Source organism: Peromyscus eremicus, chromosome 2, assembly GCF_949786415.1.
Source record: "Peromyscus eremicus chromosome 2, PerEre_H2_v1, whole genome shotgun sequence".
In the NCBI taxonomy this organism is placed as follows: Eukaryota; Metazoa; Chordata; class Mammalia; order Rodentia; family Cricetidae; genus Peromyscus; species Peromyscus eremicus.
Window position 1 is genome coordinate 62,209,946 of NC_081417.1, and position 19,259 is coordinate 62,229,204.

General features: G+C 46.1%; 1 protein-coding gene and 1 pseudogene across 1 annotated transcript in view; one reads left to right on the forward strand and one right to left on the reverse strand.

Moving 5' to 3' along the window:
* Ubap2 (ubiquitin associated protein 2) overlaps positions 1–1,790 on the reverse strand; it is an 88,442-nt gene extending 86,652 nt beyond the window's left edge. The window contains exon 1 of the mRNA XM_059254134.1: positions 1,510–1,790. The gene's annotated coding sequence lies outside the window, so the exon portion shown is untranslated. The remainder of the gene's footprint in view (positions 1–1,509) is intronic.
* Positions 1,791–6,116: 4,326 nt separating this feature from the next.
* On the forward strand, positions 6,117–6,216 carry LOC131905389 (U6 spliceosomal RNA; annotated as a pseudogene).
* The last annotated feature ends 13,043 nt before the right edge of the window (positions 6,217–19,259 follow it).

A 19,259-nucleotide genomic window follows, 5' to 3' on the forward strand; every position in this document is an offset into this window, starting at 1 on the left:
GGCAGGCAAAATATAGTGGATCATCACTAAAGAGTGGAATTTATTCTCTCCTAAAACAGGTGAAGACCATACCAAAGAACCAGTCCAATGTCTAAGCTATACTTCAGAACTTAGGTATGATATTCACCTTCCTTCTACTTTATTTGAAAAAACCAACATCAAAAAGAACAGGCACCAGGAAGTGATGGCCCATGCCTTTAATCCCAGCAGATGGAGAAGGATCTCTGTGAGTTCAAGGCCAGCCTGGGCTACAGAGTGAGTTTCAGGAAAGGTTCCAAAGCTACAGAGAAACCCTGTCTCAAAAAAAAAAAAAAAAAACAACAACAACAACAAAAACAAAAAAAGTTCATTCTAAACAGGCACGATAGTGCTTGCCTGTAATCCATGCAACCTGAGATCCCACCACAGAAAAACTGAGGCAAGGGGATGTTGAGACGGAAGCCAGCCTCGGCTAGGTAGTGCAACCCTATCTACACGAAAAAATGACTAAAAAAAAACAACATGCTCTTCAAATAAAAGATGATCTCTGGGTACCTCTGGGTACCTTGAAAGCTCTAAATTTTTACTGAACACAATGCTGGAGAACGTCAAAATGTAGGCAAATGTACACCTTGGAAATTAAGTAGAAAGGTGTAGAGATGGTAGAAAATTACAGGATTATGTTAAAGCAGGAAACAGCTGGAACGATGAGAAGACAAACCTCAAGAGAAAACAAGAGTCAAGAGTCCTGAGTGGTGACAGTTGACATGCCTGGGCAACCAACTCAAACTTGGGGGAAAGGTAGGAAAGCCAAGTGGTAAAGTAATTCAGTGGTAAAGAAAACTGAGTTGGAATGCACCAGGCTAAAGAATTCTCATTTGAATTTCTAACAGCACGCTTTACAGTTTACAAAGCACTCTTAACTTACGGTAAAGAAAAGAATAAACTGTGACACAACCAGACTACAAGAACAGGGCATGAGGAAGAAAACTTTAGTTTCAACTAACACCAAAGCCCTCCGGAATGAAAAGAAGTAAAAATTGAACTATGCCTTCAGGTTCAGTAGGGAAAGACTAGAGCGCAGAAGTTGGGCTTTAAGACCCGTCCCAGGACCGGCGCCAGACGTGAAAGCGGAAAGGTGGTCAGGATGAGGGCGACAGCGTGGCTGGGAGCTCCAGCCTACACGCAGGGACCGAGGTGGGAGAGAAAACCACACCCTCCGGGACAGAAACCCGGAGGGGGGAGGGGAAGGCGCCCCCTGGGGCTGGGTGGGGCCCGGCCAACTACGATGTGGGGGGAGCAGGAAGCACAGGGCAACCTGAGCGGGAGAGGAAGGCGGGTGCCCAGGCCTGGACACACTAAGGAAACAAGAAGCCAGCGAGGGAAGCTCGGCCCGGTCCACCCGTGTAGACCCTGGGGCATCCCAAAGCGGGCTGGGAGTTCAGAAGACCTTAGCCCAGGCCTAGAAAGCACACACTGCAGGTTTCAGGGCCCTGGAAAGGCGACCGAAGGGGACAGGATGACAATTACCGCTGCTGCTCTCGCTGGACTCGGGACCCGCCGCCGCCGCCGCCGCTCGTTACCTGCCAATGTGCCTCTTACAAAGCGGCGGCGGCGGCAGAGGCGGCCCTGCCCGTCACGTGATCTTACGTCACGGGAGAGGGCGGAGCCAGTACTCGAAGCTTGAGCGGGTCGACCCGGCTGGCCAGTACTGGCCTGGCAGCTGGGCAAGGGGTACTATGTGGAGGCTGTGGGGATGCTAGCATTGCTCGTGCTTGGAGTTTCAGAGTCATTTTATCCGCTGCCTACAGGGAACCCAGTACTAGAGCGTGCTGTCGCGCTTTGATGACCTCAGAGACACTGCAAGCTACTCGCATGCGGCCATCTCTGTCATCACGTGACATGGTCCAACCACTCAAAGCAAGCCGGGCCTCTGGACCTTGCCGGAGTGGACTACAACTCCCAGCGTGCTGCGCGGTAAAAGCACTGTGTAAGGCCGCCTTTTCCCGTCGAATTCGTAGATGCAACTCCAGACTCTGGCTACTACAAGTACGGTAGGACTAGCTTCCGGGTAGTACCAGTGGGTGCCACCTGCCAAACGAACCAGCGTGGTTCCTGCTGGGAGGTGTAGTCCTGGCGGAGAGTGGATCCAGCCACCACGTTGCGGGACTGGCGCTCCGCCCTGCCCTCTGCGCGGGAAAACGCCAACGGCTAGCCGCTGAGCCGAGATACCAGGAACGTCCTCCGGCTGATTGGCCCCGAGACATTAATGTAGTCAAGTGCGGATTGCTTTCTGCGTTCCCAACACTCCTCTTCAGGAAACGACTACCATTTTTTGAACGCCTACCCGTTGTCAGAGGTTTATAAAATCGTGTACTAGCCCAAGAGGCAAGGATTGACCCGGTTTTGCGATAAGAAAAGGGAGTTACTCCTGACCTAAGAGACCTGAATCGAGTTTTGGGTCTTTCGAAGTTATCAGAGCCACTTCTTAGTAAAGAGATTAACCCAAAGGGATTAAGCACAAAGAATGCTTTTTTTTTTTTGGTTGAGGCGGGGAGAGGGGGTGTATTTGGTTGGTTTGTTGGTTGGTTGTTTTTTTTGTTTGTTTTGGATTTTTTGAGACAGGATTTCTCTGTGTAGCCCTGTGTAACTCTCTGTAGACCAGGCTGGCCTCGAATTCACAGAGATCCACCTGCCTCTGCCTCCGCGTTGAGCGCTGGGTTTAAAGGCGTGCGCCACCACCGCCCGGCTCAAATAATGATTTATAAATGTGGCATATCTTTTTATTTTTTTTTATTTATTTATTTATTTATTTATTTATTTTGGTTTTTCGAGACAGGGTTTCTCTGTGTAGCTTTGCGCCTTTCCTGGAACTCGCTTTGGAGACCAGGCTGGCCTCGAACTCACAGAGATCCGCCTGGCTCTGCCTCCCGAGTGCTGGGATTAAAGGCGTGCGCCACCACCGCCCGGCAATGTGGCATATCTTTAAAAAAAAAAAAAGCCGGGCGGTGGTGGCGCACGCCTTTAATCCCAGCACTCGGGAGGCAGAGGCAGGCGGATCTTTGTGAGTTCAAGGCCAGCCTGGTTTACAGAGTGAGATCCAGGACAGGCACCAAAACTACACAGAGAAACCCTGTGGGTGGGGAAAAAAAAAAAAAAAAAGTTGAAAACAGTTTCACTCCAGCCCAGACTAACCTAGCCTCCTCATGCAGTCCACGATGGCCTCTTATAGCAGTCATCCTGCCTTGGTCTCCCAAGTGCTGGGATTACAAGCAAGAGCCATTCACCATGCCTGCTTAATAAAAATAATTTTTTAAAAATGTTTAATATATATACATTCGTATATGCACCATGTTCCTGTCTGATCAGAAAATGGTATCAGATCCCCTGAAACCGTAATTAGAGATGGTTGTAATCCACCTTCTGGGTGCTGGGAATCAAGCCAGTGTCCTCTGGAAAAACAGATAAACCCTGTCCTGAAAAAAAAAAAAAAAAAAAAAAGAGTATGTAAAGTATCTTCGTGGCACACCATAAGCCCTCAACAAACAGAATTATATTCACATCCTATTTGTACCCATAAGGTGCAACTGGTTTAAACATGATAGAAAGGGAATTAGCTTATACTGATGGGGTACAGTGCTAATTAATAACTTGCTAGTTACTAATAGACTTGTTCTATTTAAATTACTTGGCTAAAACAATTGAAATTTTTGCCCAGATCAAGGGAAGCCTTTGTTTTTCTGCCTGAATTGATCAAAGAATGCTCAGGCTGTACCTCTAGCAACAGGAACTTATTATCCTGGTTATTCATGTGTAGATGCATCTTATCTCTCTTGGCTAGTGATCGAATATTGTGTCTGGTCAGTTCAGTCTCTGTTTTCTTTTTCTATAGAAATGTTTGGGAAAGTCAAAGATTTAAAAAAAAAAAAATAAATCCACTATTGAAAATCAAAGGCTTGGGGCTAGAGAGATGGCTCAGCGGTTAAGAGCACTGACTGCTCTTCCAGAGGACCCTGGTTCAATTCCCTGCACCCACATGGCAGCTCACAACTGTCTGTAACTCTAGTTCCAGAGGTTCTGACACCTTCACACCAATGCAATGTAAAATAAATTTAATTTTTTTTTTTTTTTTTTTTCTGAGACAGGGTTTCTCTGTGTAGCTTTGCACCTTTCCTGGAACTCACTCTGTAGCCCAGACTGGCCTCGAACTCACAGAGATCTGCCTGCTGAGTGCTGTGATTAAAGACATGTGCCACCATCACCTTTAATATTTTTTTTTTTTTTTTTAAAGAAAATCAAAAGTTTAGCCAAGCAGTGGTGGCACATGCCTTTAATCCCAGCCCTGGGGAGGCAGAGGCAGGCAGATTTCTGTGAGTTCAAGGCAAGCCTGGTCTACAAAGTGAGTTCTGAGACAGTCAGGGCTCTCTGCCTGCTTGCTTCTTGATGTGACAATAATGAACAAAACCTCTAAACTGTAATCCAGCCCCAATTAAATGTTTTTCTTTATAAGAGTTGCTGTGAGGGCTGGAGAGATGGCTCAGCGGTTAAGAGCACTGACTGCTCTTCCAGAGGACCCTGGTTCAATTCCCAGCACCCACATGGCAGCTAACAACTGTATCTCCTAGATCTGACACCCTCACACAGACACATGCAGGCAAAACACCAATGCACATAAAATAAAAAGAAATAAATTTAAAAAAATAAAAAGAGTTGCTGTGGTTATGGTATTTCTGTACAGAAATAGAAACCCTAACTAAGATAACCCCTAAAAACCCCATCTTAAAAAAAAAAAAAAAAAAAAAGGCAGACATGGTTGCAAAAGCACTTGTGGGAGGCATAGGCAGGCAGATATCTATGAGTTAGAGGCCAACCTGGTCTACATAGCAACTTCCAGGTCAGCCAGGACTACATAGTGAAACAATCTCAAAATATAAAAATAATAATAAATAAAAATGAGATAAAAGAACAATTAGAAAGACATCTGAACTCAACCTCCAGCCTACATACATAGACACATAACACCAAACATACACACACATATACTTCACTGATTACAGTTATGACCTAGATACAATCTAATGACCCTTGGTGTCTTACTTCTCTAAAAGGCCAGCAGATTCCCACCTTAAGTATTACTTGTCCTTGGGCTGGAGGATGTGACTTACTAGGAGACCCTGAGTTCAACTCCCTCCCCTAAAAAGAAGTCCCCAAATCTCCTTCATCTGTGTAAAGGACATTTTCAGGTCCATGTAAAATGATGCATGTCAGAGACTTGAAAAAATAATTGAATTCTTAAATCTTGGTGGGGCTGGGAGTGGGGTTGGTGTAAGAATGTTTATCTAATATGTACAGGGCCCTGAGTTTGATGTTCAGCACCACATGCACACACAAAGTTATAAGGAACTTTTATTACAAATAAGAATATATTGTGGGGAAGGGGTTAGGGAGAAGCTCTGTCAGTCAAGTTCTTTCCTTACAAGCACCAAAATAAAATATAAAATAAAATAAGTATAGAGACTGTGAGGTGGCTTTGCAGGTAAAAGAGCTTACCACCAAGCCTGGCACTTGAATTAAATCGCTGTAACCCACATGGTGAATGGAGAAAATGAAATCTTGCACATTATCCTTTGACCTCCACTTCCATATGAAGTATGTGTGCATACACATACACAATAGATAAATGTTAAATTTTTTGGTTTTGTTTTTCAAGACAGAGTCTATGTAGCCCTGGCTGTCCTGGAACACTGTCCTGGACTTGACTGACCTTGGACTCAGAGATCGCCTGCCTCCGCCTCCCGAGTGCCGGGCTATGTTAAAATATTGTAAGAGCCTTGACATAATACTTCATAATACAATGTTTCGTGTGCTAAGTGGGAAAACAAAAAACAAACAAAAAAAAAAAAAAAAACAAGACTGGGAGAAGATGGGTTAGCATATATTCCTAGCAGGGGAAATTGTGTGAGCCCCAGGCAGAAAAGAATTCAATTGTTTGTCTAAATGGACAATGCCTTGGGAGTCAGTGTGATGCAAAACAATCATAGGGGTTGGTGGTGTCTGTGCAGTGCTTTGCATGTCAGGCTAACGAAGTTATTTCCTCCAGCTACTCATCTCTGTCTTTTCCATAAGAATTTGATGTTGTGCTCACTTCAGCAGCACATATACTAAAATTGGAACGATACAGAGTTAGCATGGCCTGCACAGGAAAACACGCAAGTTTGCGAAGCGTTCCATATTAAGAAGAAGAAGAAGAGGAGGAGGAGGAGGAAGAAGAAGAAAGAAGGAGGAGGAGGAAGAGGAGGAGGAGGAGGAGGAGGAGGAGGAGGAAGAAGAAGAAGAAGAAGAAGAATTTGATGTCAGTAGAGGTCCTAGAAGCAGAAAAGTGTAGAGGTAACAAATATCACCATAGAAAAGTCTCCTTAGAGACACTGGGGATTAAGCTCTAATGGTAGCGTGACAGGTGGTGTTGTTGATATTTTAGAAGAGAAAGGAGCCCCCTCAGATCCTCTGTTGCTGATAGGGCACTGGTTCTGCAAGCTTGAGGATGGGCCGGCTGGGGTCACGAAAGAAAAAACATTTCCCCAGACTACTCTCTTGTCGATTTTGTCTAAACTCGTGCAGACCTTCTCTTGGGTTTCTCAGGTTCCCCAATGTTACTGCCTGCAGAGAGCTGATCAGGACTGGCCATTTGCAGCACACGTGCTAAGAGGGAAAGAAGCTCAGCAACCATTCAGTCTGACCTTGACATTCCTCCAAACAAATGCTAATCTCCCAGCAGCTTGAAACCTGTTCCGGGCCAAAGAACAAAGTGGGTACACCTGTTTTCGTTCTAAAGCAAGACTAAATGCCTGTTAGTTAAGGATAAACCATAATGCTCTCATCTTTGCTGACAATGGGCTCTACTCTGGGGGAAATTGGGAGTAGGTCATCCATGTGGGACATGAGCTCTGAGCTCATCTCCAGCTTCCTAGTAGGAAGGAAAAACGCGCGCGCGCGCGCGCGTGCGTGTGTGTGTGTGTGTGTGTGTGTGTGTGTGTGTGTGTGTTTCTTGATTTTGTTTTGTTTTTTAGATAGGGTCTCAATATGCAGCCCTAGCTGTCCTGAACTCACTTTGTAGACCAGGCTAGTCTTAAATTCACAGAAATCCACCTGCCTCTGATGCCTACCTAGTGCTGGAGTTAAAAGTGTGCACCACCACGTCCAGCTTTGTTTTGAGAGACGATCTTACTAAGTAAGCTAACCTGGCCTGGGACTGTCAGCAGTCCTCCAGCTCTGGCCTCAGAAATGCTGAGATTACATGTATGAACTATAAACTACCTTTTGAAATAAGGTCTCAGTACCCCATCCTGAAACTTCAATATGTAACCAGGGATTAACTTGAACCACTGATCTCCCTGCCTCCACATTTACAATGTGTTGCCCGGATCTTAATTGGTCTTATAATAAAAACCTCGAACCAGATATTGGGGTAAATGCCGAAGATCAGAGGAAACAAGCCACAGCCACTTCTCACCTCGCCAATTCCTCTGCACAGGGGCCTTTAATCCCAGGAAGTGATGGCTGGGCGGAGAAAGGTATGTAAGGCGGGAGGAGATGGGAACCAAAGGCTTTTCAGCAGAAGTGTCCCTTTCAGCTAGAGTTTTTTCGGCTGGAGCCTTTCGAGTGAGGACTCAGAGGATTTCAGAGGATTCAGAGTTGGTGAGGTGAGACATGGCAGTACCTTGTTCCTTTGTCTCTCTGATCTTTCAGCATTTACCCCAATATCTGGTACCGGGATTTTTTTTTATTAAGTGACCAATTTAGCAGTTCATGTAACACCTGCCTCTTTGCCTGTCTCTTCGACAAGCAACTGTCAAATAAACGCCAGAGACAGAGACAATGAATCAATCTGTCTTTAAGTTATACATAATCTAGCAAGAAGATAGATGTGTATTTACACATGCATGTTTGTGTGTATTATTTATTTTTGTGAAACCAGATGTGATGGTCTGGCCTATAATTCCAGTACTTGGGAGACCAAAAGAAGAGGATTACTGTTCACTCAAGGAAAGCCTGGGCTACCTAGTGAGTTCCAGAACAGCCTGAACTACAGAATAAGACCCTTTATCTTAAGGGCTGGAGAGATAGATGGTCCAGCAGTTAAGAGCACTGGCTGTTCTTCCTGAGGGCCAGGTTCAATTCCCAGCACCCATTTGGTAACTCACAACAGTCTATAACTTCAGTTTTAGGGGATTCAGTGCCTTCTTCTGACCTCCATGGGTACCAGGCACCAAGCAACTCACAGATATACATGCAAGCAAAACACTTATACACCTGGTCGTGGTGGCACACACCCTTAATCCCAGCAACTAGGGAGACAGAGCCAGGCAGGTCTCAGAGTTCAAGGCCAGACAGCCAGGGCTATGTAGAGATGTTTTCTTTTCTTTCTTATCCAGCTAGATTTATTCTCACAACACATTACATTTAAGAGTAAAGTGGTCGGCAGCAAAAGGCATCAGGAGGGGAAAATGTCCTTCAAGAAATAGCAACTGCCGTGGCTGAAGGAACTACTCTCATTAATGGCACAAACCACGAGCTTCAAGTTCAAACTTGCGTGGTTTTGAGACAGGGCCTTTTAACTATTATTAGGTTGGCTACTGACTTGCTATGTGACCAAGGCCCTTCTCTCTTCTGCTTTTTATTTTATATAACGGATTTTATTGCAAACGATCTGTAGCTCCAGTTAGAGAAATTGTAGCCTACCTCTGGTTTATAAGTACCTTTCCTTTGGGGAAATCACAGGTGTATGACACCTGGGGGGCTAGGAGACAGCCAGGTGGATTCTGTCCAAAGTGGACTCGGTCCAAAGAGCAAAGTTAAAACTAATTCTCAGTCTTGGCCTCATTCGGTCTGGGAAAACTTCTTTGGGGCCAAAACTTTCCGAGTGGGATTCTTTTCTGTTGAGTGACAGCTGCAGGTGCTGGTCAATTCTGGCTGCTTAGTTTAGAAGCAGGCCAGATGGTGGTGTTCAGGGACTTAGATGTCTCTGGCTGAATGGGGCACCAGGGGAGAGGGATATCTTTTTCTTTAATTTGCTTAGTTTTATTTTTTTTTATTTTTTATTTTTTTTTTTTGGTTTTTCGAGACAGGGTTTCTCTGTGTAGCTTTGCGCCTTTCCTGGAACTCACTTGGTAGCCCAGGCTGGCCTCGAACTCACAGAGATCCGCCTGGCTCTGCCTCCCGAGTGCTGGGATTAAAGGCGTGCGCCACCACCGCCCGGCGATTTGCTTAGTTTTAATGGAGAGAAATGGAAAAAGAAAGCAGAATTACCGAGAGAGGTATTGATTCATAGAAATCAATAGGGGGGGGGGGGAGAACAAGCTTCCTGACATTCTGTAACAGGAAAAGATAAATGCTAACAGAGCTGGACAGAAGATAAAAGGCAGTTTCAGGCCTGGAAGATGGTTCAGGCATTTACTGCCAAGCCAGAAGGTCCAAGTTCCATCCATGGACCCATGTAGTAGGAAGAGGATTCCTTCAGGTTGTCTCAGACTTGTTGCATTACACATCCCAACCCCCAAATATAATAATTTGGTTTATTCAAAATATTTTAAAGCACATTTTTTACAGCTAGGGATTTTTTTGGAAACGACTGTTTAAAATGAATACACATTGTAGCACAGAGGGAGGTTATTTGTTGCCTTTCCTCTACCAACTCTGTTTTTCTGAGACATTGTCTCATGTAGCCAAGGCCTGGCCTGGAATTTCTGATCCCCCTGATTCTACCTCCCAAATACTGGAATTACAGGCTTTCTCGAATATGTCTGGTTTTCTAATGAACCCAGGACCCCAGGACTTCATGCATGCCAGGTAAACTGTGTCAACGGAGGTATAGTCTCCAGCCCGCAAACTCTTTTATTTATTTATTTATCTCTCTCTACATAGTCCTGGCAGTCCCAGAATTCACTATGTAGACCAGGCTGGCCTCAAACTCAGAACAGAGATCCACCTGCCTCTGTCTCCAGAGTGTTGGAATTCAAGGCGTGTACCACCTGGCCTGGTTTATTTTCCTTTGTTACCATGCCAGCTGAGGACTGAACCAAGGGTCCTAGGCTTGCCAGGCAATTTGCTCTACCACTGAGCTAAATCCCCAACCCCCACTAATTCTTAACACTGAGATACTTAGAACATGCATACTTCTTCCCCCAAACCCAAATGTTCCATCAAAGTAATTGTACATACTTTTCTGCTTAGGCCCATGTTCTTGTTTAAATTGATTTTGTTTGTTTGTTTTGAAACAAAGTCTCATGTAACTCAAGCTGCTTTTGAACCATATGTAACCAAGAACGACTCCTGATCCTCATACTTTGTCTCCCAAGTGCAGGGATTACTAATATGTGCCACAAGGCATGGCTTGGTTTGTGTTTGGTTTTTTTGTTTTTTGTTTTTTGGTGGTGGTGGTTTTTTGTTTGTTTGGTTGGTTTTTTCGTGACAGAGTTTCTCTGTGTAGTTTTGGTGCCTGTCCTGGATCTTGCTCTGTAGACCAGGCTGGCCTTGAACTCACAGAGATCTGCCTGGCTCTGCCTCCCGAGAGCTAGGATCAAAGGCGGGCGTGCACCACCAGCGCCCGGCTTGGTTTGTTTTTTGACAGGACCTTACAATGAAGCCCTGGCTAGCCTTGAACTCACTATGTAGGTCATCAGCCAGGCCTTGGATTTGCTGCCACCTTCTTGCTTCTGCATCCAGAAAGCAGGGATTACAGGAATGCACCATCATGCCCAGAGCTTTGTGGTTGAATTCCATGAGTTAAATAATCACCTTGTTACCAACTTAGAACCAAAGATGACCTTACAGCAAGCACCCTCTTCTCCTGGGGATATTTACATATGAGGGAGAAAAAAAAAGCACAGAGAAGTTGGGTAACTTGCCCAAGGTCTTGCTGACAGATCTCTGGAACAGCATACACCCTATCAAGTAGAACCCATCTAAACATTGATGGACAACTGATGTGAGTTTGATAACAGAAAGGTTACAAGATTTGGTCAAGTACCTCGGAGCCATTTTTCAGGGAAGAGAATAGATCACTACCGGTTCAAAGGGGACAAGGCTTCCTGATAGGTCTGTAGGGACTCTTGGGAAGGTGGTATATGCAGTGGAGATCAAATGACCACAGACATTGTCCTTCCCTGTCTTCTCCCGACTCCTCCACCTCCCAAGTGCTGGCGGTCCAGGGATGCCCTCCCACCAAGTGCTGAATTTCAGCCACTGCTGTTTACAGCCTTAATTTGGCCTTGAAGTGTGTAACATAGTAAACTTCTGGGAAACTAAGATAACAGTAAAACTTCAGAAACTTACAGGGTAGGGAGCCAAGCCTTCATGTACTAACAAAAGCAGAGCTAAAGCAAGCATGATGGCAGCTGTCTGTAACTGCACCACTGGAGAGACACAGTGTTGCTGCATTCCGGACCAGTCAGGGCTGCACAGAGCCACTGTCAAAGGAGGAAAAGGACACTGACGGCATGGGATTTTGAGAGGCTGCTTTGTCCTCTGGCCCAATACCCGCTCCACACAGACCTGACAGATTTAGACAGCAGCTCAGACCCTGCTTTCAAGAAACCTAAATCTAGCCGGGCAGTGGTAGCACACACCTTTGCCTTTAATCCCAGCACTTGGGAGGCAGAGGCAGGTGGATCTCTGTGAGTTCAAGGCCAGCCTGGTCTACAGAGAGAGTTCCAGGACAGCCAGGACTATACAGGAAATCCCAGTCTTGAAAACCCACCCCACCCCCCACCAAAAAAAAAAAAAAAAAAAAAAGAATAGCAATGGGAACTGGAAACAGATAAGACCTGAGACCTGACTCTGAAAATCACTTCTCCAGAGACTTCCTAGGTAACAACAGATTTCTTAAGAACAGGTAGATCTCTTTGGCTATTTCAGGTCTTTGACCCAGAACCCCTCCACTTCCCTTCCCTGAGGCTTAAGGAGTCTAAGGTGGAGTCAAGACTCTGAGAAGCAAGTTAAACCAGTTCCTGCAGGCCTGGACCTGCCCTGCTAGAGAAGAGCCCTACTGTAATGTAAGCTTCTTTCCACCTTAGCTACAGCCAACTTCACTACTGAGGTACAGGAGGAGATATGGCAAGGAGCGCACAGATCCGCATCCGTCTCTACAAACAGACGGGAGCCCAACAGGGTCTTTTTTTTTTTTTTTTTTTAAGAATTATTTATTTATTATGTATGGTGTTCTGCTTGCATGGATGCCTGCAGGCCAGAAGAGAGCACCAGATCTCATTACAGATGGCTGTGAGCCACCATGTGGGTGCCGGGAATTGAACTCAGGACCTCTTGAAGAGCAGCCAGTGCTCTTAACCTCTGAGCCATCTCTCCAGTCCCCCCAACAGGGTCTTTAGTGCTGTGGTCTCCATGGGTAAAACTGACATTCAGATTGCCTCTCCCCTGTTCTGCACAGTGGTAGCTGATACCTCCTCTGAGTCCCACCCAGACCTGCTGCATGGTGCCTGGTTCCTACTGGACAGCTCAGCTCCTCAGAGTCGCTGACACAACAGATTCTCAGGGAGCCCAGTTTTCAATTTCTCCCTCCAGGTTGCTTAGGCCCCTGAGTCCTATGGAAAAGCCACATATTTTTCTTCAGTGGCTGGCCTCTTGCCTAACTGTGGTTATACAGGGTAGATACAACCAGAAGGAATTACCAGGCTCCAGGTGAGAGTTTGGAGAAAGGCCTGGCGGGAGCCTTTAGGGCATGAAGCAGTGTGTTACAGTTCTCTCTAATCAGTTCCTCTATTCCTTGCTGCTCATGGTTATTCTGGCTGAGTTAAAATGAAAATCTGCTGTCTCCCCAGAACTGTAAAACCCACTCTAAAAATCTCAATAAATGACTCAGTTTGTTCAAAGCCTCAAGAATGCCTTACGGAAGCAACTTCATTCCCTGATCAAAGGAGGTCACATTGTCCAGAGAGATCTAATGAAGTGCTTACTTGCAGTCCAACAGCTACCTAGAGCCAGGCCTAGTAGACTTGGGAGACTGAGGCAGGAGATTTGCAACTTCAAGGCCAGTTTGTAGTGCAACACTATTTCAGAAAAGATAAAGTTTTGGGCATAATGGTGCACGCCTTTAATCCCAGCATTTGGGGGAAGCAGAGGCAAAAGGACCTCAGTGAGTTCCAGGCCAGGCTGGCCAAACAGACCCTGTCTTAAAATAAATAAATAAATAAATAAAAGATGGCTCAGCAGGTGCCTACTGCCAAGCCTAACCACCCTGGGACCCACACAGAGGAAGAAAGGGAAGACTCTCACAGGTTGTCCTCTGACCTCCACATGTGTGCTGAGACACCCTCCCCCCAACAAAGTGTAGTTAATTAAGCACACTGCAAAACTTATACTTTACCAAAACAAACAAACAAACAAAAAAGAACCCAAATCAAACAAATAGAACATCACCCCAAACCCCAAATACTAGGAGAATCCACCCGGGATGCAGTGCTCTTTCTCCAAAATGCTGCCAACCTAACTGCTGCAGGGAAGTACTCTAGCCCCAGCTACATCCCCTTGTACCCATTTGGCATTGCGTGAGTGCGTGCGTGCGTGCGTGCGTGCGTGCGTGCGTGTGTGTGTGTGTGTGTGTGTGTGTGTGTGTGTAGTGGGACAGCTCATCATGGGTGGCATGGTGCACATGTGGAAGGCACGGGACAACTGTGGTTCTCTCCTTCCACCTTAACATAGGATTCTGGCTGTTCATCCTTTGAGCCATCTTGCTGGCCTCTGTTATTTGTTTTGAGACAGGGTCTCATAGAACACAGGGTGACTCCAAATTCTGTTTTGTGATCTTTGTTTCAGGATCCTCTGTGATGAGATTACAGCCATATGTCATCATCCCTGGCTTCCCATATGGCTTTAAATGATACACACTTTTAAGAAGTTGTGTACATACGCTTGCCTTCGTATATCAATCCAGACAGAAAGCATGGGGAAGGTTAGGGATTACTGCTCCGGAGAACTTCATTACAGTACAGAAACTTCCTCAATAGCTGGCACTATAGTCCTGCCTGCCTTGCCCTTGCCCCCAGTCCTACGAATTTGCTTTGTAGGGCTGGGGAGGCAGTTCAGGGGTAGGGGCCTGAGTCAGGTGCACCCTGAAACAAATAGTTTTATAGTGCTGTTTCTGGGGGGGCGGCTGTTGTTTTTCAGCACTCTATTAGGTGTTGATTCAGGAGCGGTGCCTCAGAGTTTGCCTAAGCTCTGGCTCCCCCTACTGGGAAGGTGATAGATTCCTTGACCTCACAAGGCTAAACAATCTAGCTCCCCAACGAGAGGCTTGAAGCACAGAAAACTCCTTTGTTTTTTCTTTCCTTCTCCGTTTGTGATACAGTAATAGTCTTGCTGTGTAGTTCTGGTTGGTCTGAACCTGGCTATGTAGTCTACGTTGACCTTAAGCTTATGACAGTTTTCCTGTCTCTTCCAAATACTGGGATTACAGGCATGTGCCTGCCACTGCACTCAACTGAAGTTGGCAAAAGTATCTCTGCGGCCCAGAGACCAACTATTGGCAAGTCTAGTGATAGTTTAGATTTCTGTTGTGTGTATAGATGCGGGAGCCCACAAAGGTTTCCTAGTGAGATCGGAGCTTGCTTTACACAGCAGGGCTACATTAGGGGATGGCTGGACCACGTGCGTGGTCACCAGGTGTCTGGGATGGTCTACACTTGCTGTGCTGGGGGAGGTCTTTTGCCTCACCCCTTGGCATTTCTTTAAAAAGCCCTTTAGTAGAGACAGAAGGGGCTTGTGGGTTTGGACACAGGCCCTCCCAAGGCTGTCCTGTGTGTTTTCTGTCTCTCTCCTCTATCTACAAATCCTCCTTTCTCTCCGCTCAAGAGTGCCCTGGGGGAGTGAGAGGGAGCTGGCCTCCTCATATAGATACCTACGATTCTACAGAGTGCAGAAAGAGAGGAGTGGGAAGGAGGAGGGAGAGAGATGGAAGGAGGAAGGGGGAGATGAGAGAGGGAGAATGCTTTCATTGTAACCACTTTACGTGGGGGGCCTTAGGGTTTTATTTAACCTAAGCTGGCCTGATGGAGCCAAGGATGATCTTGAACTTTTTGTTTTTCCAGACAGCGTTTCTCTGTGTAATAGCTCTGGCTGTCCTGGAACTCCCTCTATAGACCAGGCTGGCCTCAAATTCAAAGATCCAATAGTCTCTGCCTCTCAAGTGGATCTTGAATTTCTGATCCTTCTGCCTTTGTGTGCTAGGGTACAAGCAGGTGCCACCCACCACAGTACCCAGTATGCCATACTAGGAATTGAACTCAGCTTACAATCCTCCTGTCTCAGTTTCCCCAATGGTAGAATTACAAGAGTGGGCCATAGTCCTAGCTTATTTTGGGTAGGAGTTGTTAGTTTGCTGTTGTTTTGTTTGTGCTGGGGATTAAAGCTAGGCCTTCGTGCATGCTGGACAAAGTGTTTTACAGTTGGGCTATATCCCTAGCCCTTGTTCTTTGTTTATGGGACTCTATGAGACAAGTATTGCTATATGGCCCAGCTATATGTCTACCATGTAGACGGCCTGTCTCAAACTTGTCAGATCCTCTCGCCTGTCTCCTCAGTGCTGGGCTGACAGGAGTACGCTACCACACCCGGCTGATTTGTTTGGGGCTGTCTCCTGTTACCCATCTGTCCTTGAACTATATAGCTACTCACAGGTAACTACTCATCCTGCCTCCGCCTCCCAGTGCTGGGATTACACGTGTGCACCACCCTGCCTGAGAAAAGCTGTCGTCCAGCAGAGGGACTCATTTTGTCCTAAGCAGCTGTGCAGCTAAAACTGCACAAGCTCCGTCGATACTCACTGTTGGCTGATGGCACCTAGGGGTGGGTATCCTTTCTCAGGAGTCTGTTAGTACCTTAAAATACACTCCACATCTTTAAAGGAAAAGGCCCAAGCCAGGCACACACACATAATCTCAGCACTTGGATTTTGGAGGCAGGAGTTAGTTTGTGTGGTTATCGGAGACCTTATCTCAAAAAGCAAAATTAAAAAATATCTAGTGATGGAACTCTAAATATTACAGTGATAATTTTGTATTCTTAGTATAATAGAGGGCAGAAAGGTTGCTATGAAGATGTTTATTGGGTGACACACTGAGGATGTAAACCTGCCACATACCTCTCACCAAGGCAATCAACTATGCCATTGGCAAATGCCCTTACCACAAAATACCAGGGATAAACCATTTATGAGGTCCGATACCTTTCGTTCTTTCAGATGAGGTCTCACTGTGTACCTTTGGCTGGCCTCCAACTCGAGATCCATGGACTTCTGCCTCCTGAATGCTGGGGTTCAAGTGCTGTGCTCCCATATCCAGCCTCTGGTTATCATTATTTCTGCTGTGTTGGGAGACAAGGTATCATGTAGCCGAGGCTGGCTTTGAACTATGTAGCTGAGACTTCCCGTGAATTCCTGATCCTTCTGCTCCCATCTCTCAAGCACTACAGTTACACCAAACCTGGCTTGTTTATTTCATTTTCTTCCTTGAGGCTTTCAGGCATCCCTTTTTCTTGAAGTTACTCCAGAGGCAGCTGGACCCATTGTTTTAGGGCCTGTGGCAAAGCTGGCCATTGTAGCTGGGACTGTGACAGAGAACAACAACTGCAGAGCAGAGATTTGACAGTAGAAAGGAAAAGGCGAAGAGGTTCCTGTATCTTCAAGGACACAGCCCCATGATCTAGTTTCCTTCCACCTCCTAGAGGACTCCACCACTTAACAACAGCCTCTCAGCCCAGGACCAAGCCTTTACTACATGAACCTGGGGGACACTTAGGATCTAAATCTTAACACTCAGAGAACAGGCACTTCATTGTTTCCAGTCCTCTGACTGGGTTGTTCCTCATTAAGAAAAAGTAGTCACAAGTGAAGGGAGTTTATAGAAGGCAGTGGTTGACAGTTTTTCTTCCTGCCCACAGCACTAGGACGTTAATTACAGATCTAGATACAGTTAATAAGCAGCATAGTAAACATGCTGAGCTCAGATAATGAGTAGGAATAGTACCTTCTAAAAATTCTTAACTGGTCAGGCGTGGTCCTTCATGCCTGTAAATCCAGCACTGAGGGGCTAAGGTGGATTACTTCAGAGCCAGTCTGGGCTCTTCAGTGAATACCAGGCTGGGCAGGGCCTCAGTCACCTCAAATAAGACTGTTAGGGGAATGGGAACATTAATGAGTGTTGATGGGCTAGGGATTCTCTTCAGCAAAGGACCCAAGGCATGATGGGAGGAGCCAGTAGCTCATCTGGAATGAGGCAGGCAGCACATGCTTGAAAATGAACAAGGAAATTCTTTCATGGCTGGCAGGAGAGGCTGCTGGCAGGAAGTGGCACCAGGAAGTCCACAAAGCCCTTCTGTGCTATGTATTTGGCTACAGTCTGACTGGAAAATGGGAGTAGGCCAAGAATCCACGGAGGCCAGAGGTTGAGGCCAAGTCCACTGCCTATCTGCTAAGGCACCTTTCTCTGAGCACGTTTCATAGAACTGAGTCCTGCAGTGACATTCTAAACACTCAGGAGGAAGATGACGGGGTGTAGTGGTGCATACTGGTAATCCCCGCACTTAGGAGGCAGAGGCAGGAAAATCAAACTTCAAGCCATCCTTGGCTAGATAGTGAGCTCAGTGCCAAAGTCCATCTCATAAAAGCAGTGGTCATTGGTAAAGACTTTTTAGATTTATTTATTTATTATGTATACAGCATGTATGTCTGCAGGCCAGAAGAGGGCACCAGATCTCATTACAGATGGCTGTGAGCCACCATGTGGTTGCTGGGAATTGAACTCAGGACCTCTGGAAGAACAGTCAGTGCTCTTAACCTCTGAGCCATCTCTCCAGCCCGGTAAAGACTTTTTGTGTGTGTGTGTACATTGGTGTTTTGCCTGCATGTACGTCTGTGTGTGTTGGAACTCCTGGGAATTAAAGTTACAGACTTATGCCTGCATGTGCATGTATGTCTGCATACGCACTGCACAGCAGAGGCCACAAGAGGGCATCTGATTCCCCTGGGACTAGAGGTAAGACAATTGTGAGCTGACATGTGGGTTCTGGGAATTGAACCCTAGTCTTCTGAGAGCAGCCAGTGCTCTTAACTTCTAAACCATCTCACTAGCCCATCAATGATTTGTTGTTGTTTTGGTTTTTTGAGGCTGCGATTAAAGGCATGTGCCGCCACCACCACCCAGCTCAGTGATCATTTTTAAAAGGTGATTTTTTAAAAGAAAATGTAAGATTTTTTCATGTGTATGATGAGTGTTTTACCTGCATATATGTACATGTGACATGTGTGTGTGACATGTGAATGCCTGCTGCCCTCATTTTTCAGAAAAGAGTATTGGATCTCCTGGAACTGGGGTTACAGATGGTTTCGAACCACCATAAGAACCAAAGTCAGGTCCTCTGCAAGAGCAACAAATGCTCTTAACTACAGAGCCATCCCTCCACCCTGATGCTTGTTTTATTCAGGCCCTGTCCAAACGTACTCTTTTCTAGGAGTGCTCTCATATTGCTTCAACGAACCCTCATATCCTTCCCATCTCGAAGTCTTTGACCACTGAGGTCCCGATGTGAGTTTGGTCTGAATTAGCTTATAGTATAAGTGTAAACACAACTCTAGCTTGTTTGCTCGGAAGGCAGTTAAGTGCCATGTGGCAGAGGACTAGGACTACATTTTTAGGCTCAGTGCCCTAGTACTGCTGGGTCTTGCAGAGTTAGTGGCATGAAGCCGGTAGGACTTAGTAGTCTTTTTCCCCACAGCTTTGGGAAGACCATCATTCACTGTGGCCACTGTGTCCTACCTTATGAAGAACATTGAAGATCCGTGGTTCCAGTTACAAAAAGGCCAGGATGAAGCCACTTCCTGTCATACTTTGTCATTCTCGGGGTCCACCAGTGACCCTGACTTACTCAGTTTTGTTCCTTTCCTGCACTACACTACTTCCCCTGGGCACAGCCACCCTCAGCTGCACCAGTGCAGCCCCAGAGCTGGGGAGCAGGAGCAAGTCACTTCAGGTACTCTAACCTTGACAAAGCCCAGCATGCCCACAACAGTCCTCTGGGTCCGTCCCTGCAGCTTCCCTGCCATATAGATGCACTCAAACAGCTCTGCACTAGGATAGTATTTATTTTTCCTTGGCAAAAATTCAAATGCTACATTTTAAAAACAGAAAATCTCAAACAAATGCATCACAGGAGACGGTCTGGCCACGGCACAAAGCATCCTACTCAAGATTTTTGTTTTTTTAAATATACAAGTC